This window comes from Maniola jurtina, chromosome 19 (genome assembly GCF_905333055.1).
Source record: "Maniola jurtina chromosome 19, ilManJurt1.1, whole genome shotgun sequence".
Taxonomy (NCBI): Eukaryota; Metazoa; Arthropoda; class Insecta; order Lepidoptera; family Nymphalidae; genus Maniola; species Maniola jurtina.
In genome coordinates, this window is record NC_060047.1 from 2824260 (window position 1) to 2839367 (window position 15108).

The following is a 15108-nucleotide window of genomic DNA, read 5'->3' on the forward strand; positions in this document are numbered from 1 at the left end:
TAATGTTTTACCTTAAATAGCATTGTACATCCCAAAATACATAAAAACACTTCGTTTGTTGAAAAGTCAGGAGTTTAACTCAATTAGGCAACTTCCAGTAGATTTCCAATTTGTTTAGATTAGCATTAAAATGTAAATGGGTAGGATATCATTCCGCACGAAAAAGGTCGCAAGTCACAAACGGAATAAGTGCACTTACAATAGTTTAAAGAGTTTTAGCTCACCGGCGAAATGTCAGATTGCATAACTGGAGCCGGTCTTCCTGTCTTGAATGCACATGGTGGTCACGGGAATTCCGTTTGCTCGCGGATGTTTAACACACGTCTCCGGTCGTTGTGACGGGACTATCGGAGCCCGAGTTTTATAGGCGTGGGTTTAGGGACTTCTTGGGAGTGTTTGGCGGTTTAGTGGTGATGTGAAGAGTCAAAGACGGTTCCGCGATGCGGTATGCGGCGTCGTCGTTTGGGTACTGAGAGTGACGGCGGGCCGCGTCGCCGGCCGCTCCTGCATTGCGGCGCGCAGTCGCACAGCGCACTCGCTCGCGCATGACCTTGGCATTGAACTTGGCAATGGGCCGGCGCGGGGCGGGCCGGCCGGGGGACGAGTGCCCCCCACCCCCCCGCCTCACGGTCCGCGATGCACCGGCAGCTGCACCCCCCTTCCCGCCGCCGTCCTTCCGCTTTGCCGAGATCACCTCCACCAACCCTTCTCCATTCTCCCATTTTAAAAATGGACATAGCCGGTTTTGGAATTTAATAAGCGTTTTTTTTATTCACTATAGGCAAGCCCTTGACCACAATCACACCTGATGAAAAGTGATGATGTGGTCTAAGAAGGGACGCGTTTACCTAGAAGGTGCCTATTCACTCTTGTTTTAAGAGGGCTCTCTCCGTCACTCGTTTCATACAATCGTAGTTCCAATTTCATTTGAATATTAAGCAACCAAAGTCCATGAAATTTTGCAGACATATTCTAGAAACTAATATCTATGTCTGTGGTTTTCCAGATTTCTGTTAAAGTATTCGGTTTCAAAGTTACGCGGTCTTAAAAAATTTCATACAAATCTTTGAGCCCCTGTAATTTTAAAACTACATATTTTTAGAAAAATCTAAAACACCACAGACCTGTGTCTGTGGTGTTTTAGATTTTTCTAAAAATATTAGTTTCTAGAATAAGTCTGCAAAATTTCATGGACTTTGGTTGCTTAATATTCAAATGAAATTGGAACTACGATTGTATGAAACAAGTGACGGAGAAAGCCCTGTTAAAGATACCCGGATTGTAATTGATAGGAAACACAGATCGCGGAAGAGTATTCCAAACCTTAGCCATGCGTATAAGGAATGATGACGCAAAACGTTTCGTGCATTTAGATGGAATGTCGACGACATAAGGATGGAAACTCATCCGATGTCTTGCGGTTCGGTGGTAAAATGGTGAAGGGGACAAGATCGAAAAGTTCCTGTGTACACTCGCCGAAATATATCCTATAAAACACCATAAGTAAATAAAACAGTGATGAACCTGCCTATCTAAACCTAGTAGGTAGGTACCTAAGTACCTAATATCTGTTTTCTGTATCCACTACCCAGTTCCCACATTCTACCGATAAATGAACTTATTTGGGGAGGTCCTTGCTTTAAACCATTGTTGGGAATTGCTTCTATAACTGAACAATAGAACTTAATTTTGTCAGATTTTTAAATTATGATATTAGGTATTATACCTAAATAACCACGATATCTACGAATATTAATATATCTACAAACTGGATTGGATTGAATGAGATCCTTATAAAACATCAATGAAAAAACAAAAAAAACTTATTGTGCAAAATATTTTGCCAACATTTTTTCGATTTTTATCATTGCAAAACGTAGAATCAGAACAAAATAAATAAGCAAGTATTGATATACCACTGAATAAGTATTCTCTGGTAGTATATACCTACTTCTAGGCCATTCACTGCCATATTTCTAGGGGGGTCAAGTAGATATTGGGAAGTGTAAGAATTCCCATGCTACTTGGCTGGTAATTGGTTGAGATGATGGTGATGATGAATATGCCGGAAGTCAATCGGTCATTTTATAACTCTTATTTATTAACAAAGTAAATTGATAGATAGGTATTTGATATTAAGTACAAAAGAAGTCCATAAAGATATAAGCTACAAATATTATACAAACTAGACTAGATTGAGTGGGACTTTAGTAAAATGACAATGGAAAAACCAAAAAAACTTATTGTGCAAAAATTTTTGCCGACTATAAATGCCGTTATTAAAGAATACAGGATTCCATCATATTTGCAACAACCGCACAAATTCAGGAATTCGTAATAAATCGTGTAAGTATAATACAAAAGTAAAAATAAATTTAATTAAGTAAGGCTTAAATTTCAGGACAGCATAATATTAATTTAGGATTTAAAAAACTTTATCCTTAGATGACGAATAATATTACCCTAAATTGACTTTCTGACTTATAGGATGAGCCCCACATAAATGTTCACCCCTGTCACTTCCACTCCAACCCTAGGCTTTAGGTAACTTTAACATCACACGCATGGTGTTCCTTACATTATGTAAACATGCATTGATACACTAGTTAAACAAAGTACCTACTTGTCAGTGGCGTGCAGGTAATAGTCAATAGAGGCACAGAAGCGCTGCTTACTCTGATTCAAATACTTCAATGCTCATTTTTCATCATGACCGCCAGTAAAGAGAGGACTAACTTATTTGTGCTTACCCGGGCTATAAACCATGTGCACGTCCCTGTACTCGTAGATCAGAGTCAGTACTTAATTGACTTAGTGATTGCACGTGGATTGATTGAACTCAGTGATTTGGACATTTACTTCCTTTTGTGCCAAAGAAAAATTATTCTGGTCTGATGGTCTGATCTGGCTTAAAAAGAATACAAGAAATCTCTGATCCAGTACTAGGATTAGATACGAACATAGAAGAAGGTAAAAATGAGGCCAAAAAAATTTCGCATTATGCCCGGTCTTTTCACGCGAAAGATGTTTCTGTCTAAAATAGAAATGTAGAATTATAACTTATAAGATAAAATTTATTTTCAATAAATAAACTACTACAGATAACTGGTATATCCTTTTATCCATACTAATTATAAATGCTAAGGTCTGTCTGTTTTTCTGTCTGTCTCTAGCACTTCACGGCCCATCATCTGTTTAACCAATTTTGACGAAAGGTGTAGAGATAGCTTGCATCCCGGAGAAGGCCATGGCTTATTAATACACCTAACTAGTAACTACCCAAACACTATATACCCTCGGGAACTACCATATACCCATACTCGGGAAAAATTAGGTCAATAATTGATAGAAGATTTACGAATCGTCAAGTACCATCACCGGTTATGTCCATTGAGCATCGGAATGAATTATTCGGGCGATGTGGCATCTTCCTACGCGATGGAGACGAGGTTGGGGGCTCAGATCGATGTTGACGCATGCGCAGGCCTGTAAAGCCTGGAAGCCTAGCTCGTGGCAAGCTCAGGGCTACATCTGTACCTAGCCTATGTAGTCTTAGTACTTAGAATTTGCCAATATCCATATCCATACATTCATTACTAATGTTATACCTACTTGGAAAGTGTAACTTTGACGTTAAGAGAAACAAAATTTGAAAAAGATAGACTTATTCAATATAGGTACAAACGTATTCAATATAGGTTCAATATAGGTACACATTATGGCAACGGGAGCAAATTTTTTTTTTAAATAAATTGGCAATAAACAGAGAACGATTTCATAACATTTTTGAAAATTATAATTATCCACATCATAACAAAATTAGAGAAAATAAGTACTATTAGGATTAAAACAAAAAAAAATGTAGTAACCAATTACTACATTTTTTTTGCACTTTTAAGCACTTGTAAAAGTTTAATTGAATAAAGATATTTTGAATTTTGTTTTTTTTTTTTTAATTTTGTTGTAATCCTAACAGCTAGCAGCCTAGCAGTTTTCGAAAACTTTTTAGTCGAAGAAATTTTATCCATTGTGTTTCTATTTGATTTTCAAAAAAAAAAGATATATCGAAGTATGAAAGTTATTGCATTTATAGTTTTTAAATAAAAAGCTTCCAAAAGTTGCAACTTTTTCATATGGGCCCTTAACGCCTTAACTATCCGAACGATGAAAGAGAACGCTACAGACATATTCCGTCTCTTTCCAGTGCATACTTAATGAATACAATAGAGTAATTAATGAACCTTTAATGTAACTTTGTTTAGCTTTAACAACTTCCTCATTGAAAGATTTTGACCAAAGGCACAGAGATAGCTTGCATCTAAAGCTGAAGGTTGACGTGTACCGTAAAGTTTGTTACATTAGAATTTAGAAATTAATATTAATGTATTCGGCCATTTGTAAGCGTACAGACTTTACTGTTCCATTTCATTGTCAAGGGGGAAACCTGAATAACGTAATGGGGTACCGTAACCCGTAACTTACAGGCTGGGAGCGTTACTTTTCAATAGGCTTTGTTCGAACTTGCAAACCTAACGTAGTGCAATAGCTTTTGCTAGTTTTATCATGGAGATTTGGATCAGCAGTGATTGATTAATTTTTAGCATTTAGATTTTATTTCAAGAATTCATCCATACTAATATTAAAAAATAAAAATAAAAATAAAAATCCTTTACTTCGACCATAAAATTGATCATAATTGTTAGTAATAACACACCTTAAAACTAATGTTAGTGATCTTATACCTATCTAATTACTTAATCCTAATACTATATCTAAGACAGGCTTGATTAGTCAGCACGTGCACCATATGACAATGGTTCAGGTACTGACAGGTCAGGTAATGGTCAGGACTGAGGTAAAAAACCGGCCAAGTGCGAGTCAGACTCGCGCACTGAGGGTTCCGTACTCGGGTATTTTTCCAACATTTTGCACGATAAATCAAAAACTATTATGCATAAAAATCTGTTTTAGAATGTACAGGTAAAGCCCTTTCATAAATCATATGATACCCCACTTGGTATAGTTATCTTACTTTGAAAATTGATACATATTTTAATTTTTTTTTTTAAATGATGTGACTACTTTGCAGTTTTCAGATTTATTCCTGTACCTACTTCTGCTATAAGACCTACCCACATGCCAAACATGATTCTAGGTCAACGGGAAGTAGGTACCCTATAGGTTTCTTGACAGAGACGACAGACAGGACAGACAGACAGACAACAAAGTGATCCTATAAGGGTTCCGTTTTTCCTTTTGAGGTACGGAACCCTAAAAAGTGGAGGTCTCCAAAAAATTTTTTCGCTATTGTATCGAGTGGGATGTGAAATGAAAGAGGAGAAAATTCTCAGCTCATGAATATAAATGTACAACAAGATTAAAATATACCAAGCGTCAGAAAAACAATTTTACTCTAATAATTCAGCGTTCATTAAGACGATCGCAGTCGGGTTTTAGTTTTTAACTTAATCTTGTTAGTCTAGATACCTAGACACTTTACGTGACTCGGTTAGGCACTCGATAACGAAAGGAGTAGGTATGTTGATAAAAATCGCCCAAGTGCGAGTCGGTGAAAATTTCAATTCTCTACCCATTATGGTTCATGAGATACGGCGCGCTGACAGATTGCCGAATGGATAGACGGACGGACAGCCGAGCTCTAGTAATTGGGTCCTATTGGCACCCTTCGCGAACGGAACCCTAAAGATTGACAACTGTCTTAAGAGGGGTCTCTCCGTCACTCGTTTCATACAATCGTAGTTCCAATTTCATTTGAATACTAAGCAACCAAAGTCCATGAAATTTTGCAGACATATTCTAGAAACTAATATCTATGTCTGTGGTTTTCCAGATTTCTGTTAAAATATTCGGTTTCAAAGTTACGCGGTCTTAAAAGTTTTTCATACAAATCTTTGAGCCCCTGTAATTTTAAAACTACATATTTTTAGAAAAATCTAAAACACCACAGACACAGATATTAGTTTCTAGAATATGTCTCCAAAATTTCATGGACTTTGGTTGCTTAATATTCAACTGAAATTGGAACTACGATTGTATGAAACGAGTGACGGAGAGAGCCCTCTTAATTGGCCTATTAGAACGGCTTTACAATAATTAAGTAGTTATGTATTCAACGCGAGAGACGAAAACACAAACTTTTTATTAAAGTTATAATGATTTCCTCTACTCAAAGTCTCTAGGTAGGTAAGTACTACACGTAGGTACTAGGTACTAGTAGCTACGTGAGATAAGGTGAAGTACGTGTAACAATTCCGCAGGCGTGTGGGTGGCCTTGCCCTTGTGCGAGAACAAAATCAATAAGCGCGCGCCCTGCCCAGCTGAGCCCTGCCGGCTGTCGGGCGGGAGGATCTATTTCCCTTTTGTGGGAAGAAACGTTAGCTTTCCTAACTTTCAGAACCAAAGCTTTTCGCGTGGATTTCGATTTTTATCCGACTGCGGCATACAAAAAGGAAGGGTTATGATTTTAGCGGTCTATGTATGTATGTTTGTATCCAGATTCTGTGTGTTCCACCGTAGCGCCTAAACTACTGGGCCGACTTCGGTGAATGAGGTGTCAATTGTTTCGTTGTAAAGGTCCGGGTGACATGGGCTATATTTTACACGGAAAAAAATGACCTAAAGGATGTTACATCAACAAAAAAGTTGAGGTCTCCAAAAATTTTTTGCTATTGTATCGAGTGGGATGTTAAATAAAAGAGTCGAGGAACGAAGTCGCGAGCATCAGCTAGTATTAGTATACATTAAAGAGTATTTGCAGATATTAGGTAGGTCAGTAGGTACCTAGTAGGTACCCACCTTATACATCTTCACCCCCTATAGTGTAATTAAAGCTATGGTTGCATTGCAAGACGGGGCGAGCAATGGATGCTCATATTTAATAACAAGGGTGGTAAAATACGTGTGACTTGGATTGTGAACTTTGCACTTTGTAACAATTACTGTTATGGTAACGGCTTCAAGCAAAGGTCACGTCGGAATTATTTTAGCTTATTTCTTTTTAGGGTTTCGTTACGAAATGGCCCTAGCGAATTTATTTTTAACTAGATTATGATCACAACTTCGTAATGATAATGATGAAAATTACTTATTTTGTAAACCGAAAAAATCCGATTTTTCATAACACCCCAACTTGTTTAATATCCCCCATTCGATTGGCTCATCATATTCATCCGCGTGGAAAATATTCAGTGGTGAAAAATGCTGACACGCTCGCTATAGAGCAAAGTGGCCAAAAATGTGCATCCCAGCCATTTATTAGAGCTAACCCTCCGGCATGCGGTGAACTGTTATTATGGAAATTGTGGTTATACCACACCACTCACTATACCCATATCATAAATGCGAAAATGTGTTTGTTTGTTGGTTTGTGGTTTGTCCTTTGATCACGGAATAACGGATCGGCGAAATTTTTTGCAAAAACCTGTAGACTGACTGTCAGTCTACAGAAGCCTATGCTCCTTTTTATCCCGGAATATTAAATAAGTAGGTACCTACTATTTGGTAAATATTATAAGCTAATAACAAAATCCTTCGAGTTATTGCCAATTGTTTAGAAATCTTCGATCTTCGTCACTTCATACTTATTAAGAACTTAAAGGTTCATAAATTTATATAAGAACTCAATGCCTATATTATGTCGGTTTGGCCCCAAATATCCCTAGACAGAAACAGGTGGAAGGAAGGAAGGGAGGCCTTTGCCCAGCATTGGGACAGTTCGGGCTAGCAATAAAATAATAAAAGTAGGTACCCAATAACTGTAGATACCTAATTTCGTCTAGCTTAAGACAGCTTAAATATCCGAGATTTTTTACAATAAAATAATATATAACAAGCGATACTTACGTAACGCAGCCAGTCTAAGAGATGGTGAATAAATTCTAAGAGGTCATCTTTTAGTTCTAACTACAAATTGACTCTTGCTTTAGCTACCCTGTGACTTTTGTAAAGATTATTGTTTACTGACCAAATAACGCCAATGGCTTCATCCGCATGAATTTAGGTTATTTAAAAATCCCGTGACTCTTCAAATTTCCGGGAGGAAAAGTAGTCTATGTCACTCTCCATAAAAAAAAACACGTGACTCTTTGCAGTGCAAACCAATAAACAACCTTCTAATTTACATGAAGTAGCATTTGTCTTAAACATGGCTAAGAATGCCCGTTCCTCATGAGCTAAGCGGTGGGGTTTGAACTTGTGACCTTGAGTTGTTAAGGCTATAAATTAACTGATTATTCCCAATTGGATTTAAAATAACTTACTAACTAAATGTTAACCACCCGTTTATCTTTGTAAATACCATACGTGTCGTATTAACACGTCAGGTATTTGCACCGCCCGCCAAAATTGTAACAAGAAATTATTGTTTAGCGAAAAAATCACCTGAGCACCGTGGCTCCACGCAGTCTAGTTGGTCTAGTCTAAGCCTATTCCAGTGCCAGCGAAAAGCCGTAAGCATACTTTTAGTCAAAATTAAAAAAATAGGTTTTTAGGGATTTAAAGGAAAATCCATCAGACTCACCGCTTCGAAACACAAGGGATGCGCCAGTGATTATCTGCCAAAGCAGACGCCACCACAACGAGCGAAAACCAAAAGCTGTTAAAATACACTCATATACGCACAATCTTTGCAACTAACAAATTACCAACGATTTTCTTGTGCTCATTCCTATTCCCACTATTAGCAAGCTGAAGTGGCAGTGGGCAGGCCATGCTTGTCGTAGAGGCGATGGCCGTTGGAGCCGGAAAGTCCTTGAGTGGAGACCGCGTTTAAGCAAACGTAGTGTGGGACGCCCTCCAGCACGATGGACCGATGATATTAAGTGGCTGGCGGGAAGTGGCTGGATAAGGAAGACTGAGGACCGGGTGTGGTGGCTCTCTTTAGGGAAGGCCTATGTCCAGCTGTGGACATCCACAGGCTGATGATGATGATGATGATTCCTATTCCCATACGTGGGGCTGAATGCCGTTACAGTATTAGGCCATTCTGAGCGGATTTGAGCAACTCCCTTGGCCGTGTTTAATGTCATTCTTACTATCGCAACATCCACCAAAATCCTACACTTTTACCGTTAGCGGTAACCACAGCACGCCAACCAATTCGAGGATCATACCTGTGAGCGATGGACCAACCACATAGCCCTGGGCCAGCTGTAGGACAATGTTGCCTCCCATAAGAATAAAATTGAATTGAAGAAATACATGGATTGACCTCTGTGAACAAATGCCCACCAGCTCTCTACTAAGTTTCTTACACATGTAAAATCAACGTTCTAACCGGTAACCAGCGCCAGTGTCTCGCAAAAAACGAGCACATGCGGCCAAAGCATGAATTCAGAGTTTCGAGGACGCTCACTTGTTTGTGAAGTGAGTCAATGCCGCTGTTTCTAGGCGGGTAATGCTAGCTACTATAATTTTTCGAAGCCTTAATCGTTCGGGCCTTGACGTCTATACGAGATATCGTCTATGATTTTTGGTATTCCGTAGCCAAAGAGTGCCATTGTACACAGATTACGGTCGAACTTATGCTATGTTCGTGTTAAGTATAGTTAATATCCATAATATTATTAAGTATTGTACCATGTTCCAAGCAATGAATAAACGACCCTACTAAGACTTCGCTGTCAGTCCATCAGTCTGTCTGTCTATCAGCGGGCTGTACCTCATGAACCCTATAATAAGTAGATAGAATTTTTTTTTCTGAGTGTGTTTCTATTGGCGCTTTAACAAAAAGTTAAAACTAATAAATACTTCAAAATAGCCGCCATGGAAATAAAAAAAAATTAAAAGAACTTGACCGGTTTTTCGAAGCCTTTTTCGTTCAGGCCTTGATGCCAAAGTAGGTATAGGTATACGAGATTATGTCTGGTGGCTACTGGCTAGTTACCACTCTGAAACAGAAGTAGAAAGATTTCTTTATTGAAATATCTAGACTTTTTTTAGTGCTTTTGAATCGTCAAATTCATCCAGTTTGTATCCACTGCACGGGCTTGGTATGCTCTTCCTGCCAAAAAGAACCAGCAAAAAATTTGGCGGTTGCTCTTACCATAATATTCAGTTTACATTATCGCCATGTAATAATTGCAGTCCTGCTCATTGCTAAAGCGAGCTGTTACTCAAATCCAAGCATTCATCTTATTTACCTTTATTTAGATAATCTTCAACTGCAGGTAGGTATAAGTAATATCAGGGGGCACGGCAGTGCCCCCGCCAAGACGAGCCAAACGGCGGCCGGGGCGCTACGTACCTTTTTCTCGAAGTGTTTCGCCGTATTTTCGACCCGTCATAACTTCGGTCTGGATGACGCTAGAAAGCTGAAATTTTCAGTATAAGGTGTCCTCAGCAAATTTACTAAATATACTAAATATCAAATATCTAGCTTTTATGGTTACAGATTTATTGATACCTAAAATACGCCGATTTCGTCCCTCACTGATGATCATCAAAACCTCTACTCAAAACCTCTAAGGTACTTCCCGAAGTCCTAGAAGACTGAAATTTGGTATGTAGACTAGAAATTGACTACAAACTACAGGAAAATTAAGAAATTGGAAATGCCCCCCCTCTACGCCTCTTACGGGTGAAGCAAATCTGTAAAATCTGTCGCTAGAAAGCTGATATTTTCAGGATAAGATGTCCTGGGCAGATTTATTAAACGCATTGAGTATCAATTGTCTAGCTTTTATAGTTTCAGATTTATTGACAGTCAAAACTTCTAGTCTGTAATTCTAGGGTACTTCCCGAAGTCCTAGAAGACTGAAATTTGGTGTGTACACTAGAAATTGCATACAAACTACAGGAAAATTAAGAAATTTAAAAATTTCCCCCTCCACTCCCACGTATGGGGGAAGCAAATTATTTGTAAAGTCTATCGCTAGAATGCTGATATTTTCAGGATAATATGTCCTTGACAGACTTATCAAACGTGCCAAGTATCAATTGTCTACCTGTTATGGTTTCAGATTTATTGCCATTCAAAACCCCTCTAGTCAAAAGTTCTAAAATACTTCCCTAAGTCCTAGAAGACTGAAATTTGGTATGTAGGCTAGGGATTTCATTAAAACAACAGGAAAATAAACTTTTCCCAGTCTGTACATTTAAAAAATGTGTTTCCTGAAGTCCTAAAAGACTGAAATTTGATATATCTGCTTTAAAATTGAGTTGCAAGATTCCACCCAAACAAACATAGTTACATACATTGCAAGAATAAAAGCTTTTAAAAAGAGAGGTAACGATAGAGAGCGGGCCATGAAAATGATGTAGGTACCTACAAAAAATAGATCCAAAAAAAAAATCTAGGGCACCTGCCAAAAAGAAATGAAATCCCACCAAAAACATTTCATGTAAAATGTTGCCAAGACTCACAAGTTCATAATGCTTTCACTGTTAAAAAGTGATGAGATCTCTAGTAGAGCCAAGCCCCTAGCTGAGCTTAGAATTGCGCTGCCCATGGGACCTATCCCAAGTCCAAAGTATATAGCTCTTAAATGCTCTTGAGTATATCACATTTATAACAATAAAGAACAAATAACTCTACTTACAAGCTCTGATTTTACAAACCCTAAATCTTGATTAAAAAAGTACGGCTTGGCCGTTTAATGTTCGTGAAAGCATTACATGGCATAACATATTATATTAAGGTCATAAGGAATAGTTTGTTCGACAATTACTAATTTTTATTATACTTCATGATTGTCGCACAAGCTATTCCGGGCTTAAATGTCATATCAGATAAAAGTACCACGAACATTAAACGGCCAAGCCGTCCTTTTTTAACCAAGATTTAGGGTTTGTAAAATCAGAGCTTGTAAGTAGAGTTATTTGTTCTTTATTGTTATAAATGTGATATACTCAAGAGCATTTAAGAGCTATATACTTTGGACTTGGGATAGGTCCCATGGGCAGCGCAATTCTAAGCTCAGCTAGGGGCTTGGCTCTACTAGAGATCTCATCACTTTTTAACAGTGAAAGCATTATGAACTTGTGAGTCTTGGCAACATTTTACATGAAATGTTTTTGGTGGGATGGTTTTTTCAGGAGCGCTACCGTTAACGACGAGCTAAGCGACGAGCAAAGTGATTAGGTACGATGCCGTGTAAAACGCGATTAAGGGTATCCATAATAATATTATCAATATAATATGTTCATACTTAGTTGTTATTAATTTTTATTAAATGGTTGTTTGTTGATATAATATTTTAAGTTAAGACACTGCCTCCTGAAACACAGTTTTCACTTCGTCAAGAGGCAGGGCCTCACATATATAGCTTGTAGAGCTTGTCTATTTTGAAATGACGCGCGCCCCACCACCGCAATTTACACATCTAAGTGAACAAAATTATGTAGTGGGGCGCGTCATTTCAAAATAGACAAGCTCTACCTAATACTACTTTTTGTAAGTTAATAAAGATTTATTTATTTATTATACTTACCTTAATGTGCAAGTTTGTAAACGGACAGGCCGTGAAAAGCTAACGACAGACAGACAGACTTAATAGATATAGATAAGTAATTACAAATTCCAAAAGGCGCGTCCAATTACCTAACAAAACAACATAATTTATCATCACGCGATGTGTACCGGATATTAACATAGTTTTCGATTTCATAATATCGAGATCGGATAACGAAAACAATTCAACTATCAATCGGTCAATGGCAACCGATTTAATTATATGATTGTTATCTAACAAGTGTAAATTAAAAATTTATAACACCCCCGATAAGTGAAGGTTACAGTAACCAGAAAAGAGCTGATAACTTTCAAACGGCTGAACCGATTTTTTTGGATTTATAGCTAAGAAAACTCTCGATCAAGCCACCTTTCAAACAAAAATACTAAATTAAAATCAGTCCATTAGCTTAGGAGCTACGATGCTACAAACAGATACACACGTCAAACTTATAACACCCCTCTTTTTGGGTCGGGGATTAAAAAACAGTGACTGACTGGCTGTCTCTCACCTCTTTACCTATCTCTATCAACATTCAACGCCCAGCTAAAACTACTGGCAGAATAGAATAGAATATATTTATTTTCAATTAAACTTTTACAAATGCTTTTAACTTTTTCTTCTTCTTTTTAATTTCGTCAAAATAATTTACCACTGGTTCGGAACTCCGTTTCTACCAAGAAGAACCAGCAAGAAACTTGGTGGTTGCTCTTTTCAACTGTTCAATTTACAATAGGCATTGTTAGAGCGTGTTAAATCCACGCTTTTAGGGTTCCGTACCTCAAAAGAAAAAACGGAACCCTTATAAGATCACTTTGTTGTCTGTCTGCCTGTCTGTCTGTCTGTCCGTCCGTCCGTCCGTGTGTTACTGGACGGATCAGGCTGTAATTTGGCTCGTAAATAGCTATCACACTAATATCATAAAGGCGAAAGTTTGTATGTGTGTAGGTGGGTGGGTGTGTGTGTGTGTGTGTGTGTGTGTGTGTGTGTGTGTGTGTGTGTGTGTGTGTGTGTGTGTGTGTGTGTGTGTGTGTGTGTGTGTGTGTGTGTGTGTGTGTGTGTGTGTGTGTGTGTGTGTGTGTATGTTTGTTACTCCTTCACGCAAAAACTACTGGACGGATTTGGCTGAAATTTGGATCGATAATATCCCGGATTAGCACATAGGCTACTTTTTATCCCGGAAAATCAAAGAGTTCCCACGGGATTTCGAAAAACCTAAATCCACGCGGGCGAAGTCGCGGGCATCGGCTAGTTAAGGTATAAGGGTCAGATTTCCCCTCCAATTTAAATTTTTATGTAAGTAGATCCCGTCAAGACTAGTTTTTAGGCATCTTATAGGCGAGCACGTTTCATCTTAGGCTGCATCATCATCACTCTATAAATTTAAAAAAAAGCAAATTTTGCAGATTTGTCCCATACTAAGTATACCATATTATAATTATATAGTATACATAAACAGCTATCAATACATTAATAGCGACATAATATTATTAATAATTCATACAGATGTAACCGTTCTAACCATAGTCAAAGATTAATCCCCAACTCATAATTCACCCGAATCATCACACAGTCGGCGCCTGTGTGCGTAGTACGCTTGCGTACTCCTGTCTCATCCCCTATGTAGGTCAGGGGGTGGGGGCGTGGGCGGCATCCACTATATCGACCGTCCCCGGCGTCCCCTACCGCCCACAGATAAAAAAAAATGTTTATTGATGCTTCACGGTAAATGCGAATTGAGAATGTATATTATGACGGCCATCTTTATGTGTTGGATGTTCCCATAGGAATATGGGTGACAGGTAGACGCGTTTTTTCTAAAGTAAGGTAGGTAGGTAGGTAAGATTTTGTAATTTTTTCAATGCTTTTAGAACCACCATGGTTCCGTATCCAAAGTGTAAAAACGGAGCCCTATTAATGTCACTCTGCCGTCTGTCTGTCCGTCTGTCTGTCTGTCTGTCCCCGTGTCATACCTAGGTCTCTAACTCGTAGTCGAAATGAGTTACAAACCTAAAATTTTGGTAGGTATTTGGTGTAGAACGTTGACCCAAAACTAAATATTGAATTAGAAAATCAATTAAGTAGTTTATTTTTCAGGGAGCCTCCCTGAAAAATACTACTTACTTAAATACTCCCATTAGGTACATGACAAAAGAAGCTACCATGGTCCAAACTTCATTACAATTGCTGATCGTTCCTCCCTGTGTTGAGGCAAATACGCAGAGAAACTTTCAGCTTTCATAAAATAACGAAGGTCTGGCACGCGCTGGCTCTTAGTCCAATACGATTTCTAGATTACCTATCATGTACTTATATACCTATGTACTTATATCGCCAATTTTCTTATGACTAATGACATAGAATATACAGTATACAGTATACATTACACATAATATTATTAGGTAGCTTAACTATTACATCGTCTCAGCATAGTAACCTATTAGGGTCATAGCTCACTTACACGACACCGCTCCCGCACGGTAAAAGCATATACATTCAAATATGGGCTTAAAGTCGTACTCTGTACATGCATTTTACAGTGACAACCACAGGTGACAACATTCAATATTTTATTTTTTAACAGATTCTTACAATGCTAACAGCAAGCAAATGCCAAACCGAATTGTAAGTCACGACT

The 15108-nt window shown here is 38.2% G+C and overlaps 1 long non-coding RNA gene across 1 annotated transcript in view; it reads right to left on the minus strand.

Moving 5' to 3' along the window:
* LOC123875086 overlaps positions 1–507 on the minus strand; it is a 68627-nt gene extending 68120 nt beyond the window's left edge. Inside the window, exon 1 of the long non-coding RNA XR_006798063.1 lies at positions 225–507. This is a non-coding gene — a long non-coding RNA (uncharacterized LOC123875086). The remainder of the gene's footprint in view (positions 1–224) is intronic.
* Positions 508–15108: the final 14601 nt, after the last annotated feature.